This window comes from Coregonus lavaretus (assembly GCF_964263955.1).
Source record: "Coregonus lavaretus genome assembly, chromosome: 31".
NCBI classification, from domain to species: Eukaryota; Metazoa; Chordata; class Actinopteri; order Salmoniformes; family Salmonidae; genus Coregonus; species Coregonus lavaretus.
In genome coordinates this window covers 2,779,735-2,785,734 of record NC_140018.1, presented here as the reverse complement: position 1 = coordinate 2,785,734, position 6,000 = coordinate 2,779,735, and positions in this window count along the sequence as shown.

The following is a 6,000-nucleotide window of genomic DNA, read 5'->3' as shown; positions in this document are numbered from 1 at the left end:
GTGGCTGAGACACTTCTCTCTCTCTCTCTCTACCTCTATTTTTCAATTCAATTCAAATTGCTTTATTGGCATTACGTAGCAAAGTACACATGGTGAAAGCGTACTTTGGAAATTAAGTGATTCATTTACAATATTAACATAATTAAAATAATAATAATCAATATTGTCAACCGGACAGCAGTAACAACAATAATCAAGGGTACAAATAGCCATACAATGAACAGTAACAATAACAATGGCGTAGAGGACATGTGCAGGTTGGTTGGTCTGTCAGACACTGTCCCTCATCTTATGGCGGGCAGCAATGTAGTGCGCTGCCAACCCACAGCTCTCTGTGTCCTCCCCCAACAGGACGGGTAGCCTATTCTCATCAGAGAGGTCTTTAAAACCTTGACTAAGGGTTTCCTCTTTCAATTTTGGGGAAATGACACTTTAATTGTTTTATATGTTTTACATTTTGTCAGGAAATGCAGCTCTGTCTCGTGTTCTGCTGTGGTGCAGTGGTTGCACAGCCTTTCCTCTACAGGGAGCCATATTTTCCTGTGTCTACCCTTCTCAGCCCCAGGACCAGCTGGATGAGGGGACTATTTGCTTTGCTCAGCTCTTGGCATTGCAGGGCTTGGTAATGATTTGAGAGGGGGTCACTGTATTTTAGATGTTTCCAAAAACGTTTGAGTTTGTATTATTAGTGGATATTGGCCTAATTCTGTCCTGCATGCATTGTTTGTAGTTTTCCTCTGGACATGTAGGAGAATCTTACAGAACTTTGCATGCAGTGTTCCAATGGGGGGTTTGTCCCATTGGGTGAAATCTTGTTTCCAAGTGGACCCCACACCCCGCTGCCATAAGGTGCAATTGGTTCAATGACACATTCAATTAGTTTTAGCCTAATGGTAATAGGTATTTCAAATTGAATTCGTTTTCTTTTATTGTGTAGAATGCTCTCTAGCTCTCGCACGCACGTGCACGTACACACACACACTCACTCACTCACTCACTCACTCACTCACTCACTCACTCACTCACTCACTCACTGAACAGCACTGAAATACATCCCTCCTCTCTGATCTAATACCAGAGAATGGAAGGATAACAGCAGCACTATACAGAAATGTCCGTCTTCTCTCAGAGCTGTGTGTGTGTGTGTGTGTTGTGTGTGTGTGTTTGTGTGTGTGTGTGTGTGTGTGTGTGTGTGTGAAAAGAACAGCAGCAGTATACAACAGAACCACTCTCCTCTCAGATCTACCTAGAGAATGGAGGGAGGTTTCTCAATCCAAACACTGAGAGCTATATCCGAAGAAATCTGATCCAGAAGAAATTCGTTTTTTAAAGAGTCTTTCTACAATCGAGGAAATAGATCAATGTCTTTAAAAGAAGAGGAAAATATGATTATTTTATTTTATTTTTGAGGTTGTGGAAGTGCTGAGATCCAGTCAAATCAAATTAAATGGTATTTGTCACATCCACGTGTTTAGCAGATGTTATAGTGGGTGTAGCGAAATGCTTGTGCTTCTAGCTCCGACAGTGCAGTAATATCTAACAATTACACAACATATACCCAATACAGACAAAAATGTAAGGAATGGGATTCAAGAATATATACATATATGGACAAGCAATGACAGAGCGGCATGGACTAAGATACAGAAGAATATTATAGAATATAATAGTCTGATTTATCTCACTGTGATCAATATAGCCTTAACCTGGTATTAAAAATAAAATAAAAAATTATTACAAACCTTGACAACATTATCAGATAGTACATATAAGTCCAACTCATTTAACTCATACAGATGTAGATCTCAATTTGATCACTCTTTTGTTGCTGTGAATTTTCCTGCACAGCAGGAAATGCAAGCTTCTAGTGTTTTCAAGGTTTAAAAAGGCTTCTAAAGTTTGTAATTTCCACTTTAAAATGGCAGCCTTGATTTACCCCTAGAAACATGTTCCATTAATTATAATCCACATAATAATTCACATTTCCTGTTGCTGCAGGATTACAGTGCATTAGTACAAGTATTCAGACACCTTGACTTTTTCCACATTATATTGCGTTACAGCCTTATTCCAAATTTGATTAAATTATGTTTTTTCCTTCATCAATCTACACACAACACCCCATAATGACAAAGCGAAAACATATATATTTTTGTGTGTAAATGTATTACAAAAAAAAAATGGAAATATCACATTTACATAAGTATTCATACCCTTTACTCACTTCTTTGTTGAAGCACCTTCCAGCATCGATTCCAGCATCGAGTCTTCTTGGGTATGACGCTACAAGCTTTGCACACCTGTATTTGGAGAGTTTCTCCCATTCTTCTCTGCAGATCCTCTCAAGCTCTGTCAGGTTGGATGGGGAGCATCGCTGCACAGCTATTTTCAGGTCTCTCCAGAGATGTTTGATCGGTTTCAAGTCCGGGCTCTGGCTGGGTCACTCAAGGATATTCAGAGACTTGTCCCGAAGCCACTCCTGAGTTGTCTTGGCTGTGTGCTTAGGGTCGTTGTCCGGTTGGAAGGTGAACCTTCGCCCCAGTCTGAGGTCCTGAGATCTCTGGAGCAGGTTTTCATCAAGGATCTCTCTGTACTTTGCTCCCTTCATCTTTCCCTCGATCCTGACTAGTCTCCCAGTCCCTGCCGCTGAAAACATCCCCACAGCATGATGCTGCCACCACCATGCTTCAGCATAGGGATGGTGCCAGGTTTCCTCCAGACGTGACACTTGGCATTCAGGCCAAATAGTTCAATCTTGGTTTCATCAGACCAGAAAATCTTGTTTCTCATGGTCTGAGAGTCCTTTAGGTGCCTTTTGGCAAACTCCAAGCTGGCTGTCATGTGCCTTTTACTGAGGAGTGGCATCCGTCTGGCCATTCCACCATAAAGGCCTGATTGGTGGAGTGCTGCAGAGATGGTTGTCCTTCTGGAAGGTTCTCCCATCTCCACGGTGAAACTCTGGAGCTCTGTCAGAGTGATCATCGGGTTCTTGGTCACCTCCATGACCAAGGCCCTTCTCCCCCGATTGCTCAGTTTGGCTGGGCGGCCAGCTCTAGGAAGAGTCTTGGTGGTTCCAAACTTCTTCCATTTAAGAATGATGGAGGCCACTATGTTCTTGGGGATCTTCAATGCTGCAGACCTTTTTTGGTACCCTTCCCCAGATCTGTGCCTCGACACAATCCTGTCTCGGAGCTCTACGGACAATTCCTTCGACCTCATGGCTTGGTTTTTGCTCTGACATGCACTGTCAACTGTAGGACTTTATATAGACAGGTGTGTGCCTTTCCAAATCATGTCCAATCAATTGAATTTACCACAAGTGGACTCCAATCAAGTTGTAGAAACATCTCAATTATGATAAATGGAAACAGGATGGAACTGAGCTAAATTTTGAGTCTCATAGCAAAGGGTCTGAATACTTATGTAAATAAGGTATTTCTGTTTTTTATTTTTAATACATTTGCACACACACAAAAACATTATTTTCGCTTTGTCGTTATGGGGTATTGTGTGTATATTGGCGAGGGGGAAAAAAAGGTTTAACCCATTTTATAATAAGGCAATTACGTAACAAAATGTGGAAAAAGAGAAGGGGTCTGAATACTTTCCAAATGCACTGTATTTTCCTGCTTTAGCAAATTGGCTCAAATTAAGATCCTACATCTGTAGGGAATAGAGTGCCATTTGTGATGTAGCCTTAGAGTCCGAGCTTCCAGAGGGTCTTGTGTTGAACTGGATAATGGAGTTCTTCTCCCTGTCTTTCAGAGGGTCTTGTGTTGAACTGGATAATGGAGTTCTTCTCCCTGTCTTTCAGAGGGTCTTGTGTTGAACTGGATAATGGAGTCTCTTCTCCCTGTCTTTCAGAGGGTCTTGTGTTGAACTGGATAATGGAGTTCTTCTCCCTGTCTTTCAGAGGGTATTTTGTTGAACTGGATAATGGAGTTCTTCTCCCAGTCTTTCAGAGGGTCTTTTGTTGAACTGGATAATGGAGTCTCTTCTCCCTGTCTTCAGAGGGTCTTGTGTTGAACTGGATAATGGAGTCTCTTCTCCCTGTTATCACCAGGGGAACTGTAATCAATGGCCAACAAAAGCATGTCCATCCATACTGGGCACTCTGCCACAGCCCTGGAACAACCTGATGGCTACACACATGAACAGGGATGGACACACGCACACACACACTCCTCCCTTTAAGTCATTCACGTGTGTGTGTGTGTGTGTGACGCATGCCCGTACGTGTGTGTGTGTGTGTGTGTGTGTGTGTGTGTGTGTGTGAAGCTCTAGGGTAAAAGAGCTTCTGAAGGTCCGTAGTAAGTGGCCTTGTGATAGCAGGAGTGTAATAATGTGTTATTTTGTGTTCCACACAGAGATGACACAGGCAGGCTTTCAGTGATTATGGATTAAGTTCTAGTGGAATATGACTTGGTGTTGGCACTGTTTCCTTAGGATGACTGTAGTAGTTCCTAAAAGGATGAATCTACATGTTAGCCTTTCCGTTACCCACATCTGTGTGTGTTAGGAGATTGGATCATACTCTAGGACTATTGTAGTCTTTAACCCTATCAAAACCCCAGCAAAAATCTGCTTTTCATTTATCTGAATGTCCAGCCCTTATATTTAGCCTCACAATGAAGTGGTTTACCGTTTTATTTTCAGGACAACCAGGGATACAAGTAAAATACAAAACAATTTGACATAATCAGTTGCATTCATGAGCTTTATTGACAACATTTCAATAAAAAAAAGGTCAGCCAAAACAAAAGCCTGATGAAAATGAAAATGAATTGATATGAATGCTCTAAGTACAGAAATTAAAATCCACCTAGTCAGTGACAGCTGTGTGGCGTTCGGAGCTTGTGTTCGTGTGAGTCTCAGCTTTTCATAGATAAACTCCGAAAAAAAAGAAACGTCCCTTTTTCAGGACCCTGTCTTTCAAAGATAATTCGTAAAAATCCAAAATAATAAATCATCTTCATTGTAAAGGGTTTAAACACTGTTTCCCATGCTTGTTCAATGAACCATAAACAATTAATGAACATGCACCTGTGGAATGGTCGTTAAAACACTAACAGCTTACAGACGGTAGGCAATTAAGATCACAGTTATGAAAACTTAGGACACTAAAGAGGCCTTTCTACTGACTCTGAAAAACACCAAAAGAAAGATGCCCAGGGTCCCTGCTCATCTGCGTGAACGTGCCTTAGGCATGCTGCAAGGAGGTCTGAGGACTGCAGATGTGGCCAGGGCAATAAATTGCAATGTCCGTACTGAGACACCTAAGACAGCGCTACAGGGAGACAGGACGGACAGCTGATCGTCCTCGCAGTGGCAGACCACGTGTAACAACACCTGCACAGGATCGGTACATCCGAACATCACACCAGCGGGACAGGTACAGGATGGCAACAACAATTGCCAGAGTTACACCTGGAATGCACAATCCCTCCATCACTGTTCAGACTGTCCGCAATAGGCTGAGAGAGGCTGGACTGAGGGGAGAGGCTGGACTGAGGGCTTGTAGGCCTGTTGTAAGGCAGGTCCTCACCAGACATCACCGGCAACAACGTCGCCTATGGGCACAAACCCACCGTCACTGGACCAGATAGGACTGGCAAAAAGTGCTCTTCACTGACGAGTCACGGTTTTGTCTCACCAGGGGTGATGGTCGGATTCACGTTTATCGTCGAAGGAATGAGAGTTACACCGAGGCCTGTACTCTGGAGCGGGATTGATTTGGAAGTGGAGGGTCTGTCATGGTCTGGGGCGGTGTATCACAGCATCATCGGACTGAGCTTGTTGTCATTGCAGGCAATCTCAACGCTGTGCATTACAGGGAAGACATCCTCCTCCCTCATGGGGTACCCTTCCTGCAGGCTCATCCTGACATGACCCTCGTTCTGTGCGTGATTTCCTGCAAGACAGGAATGTCAGTGTTCTGCCATGGCCAGCGAAGAGCCCAGATCTCAATCCCATTGAGCACGTCTGGGACCTGTTGGATCG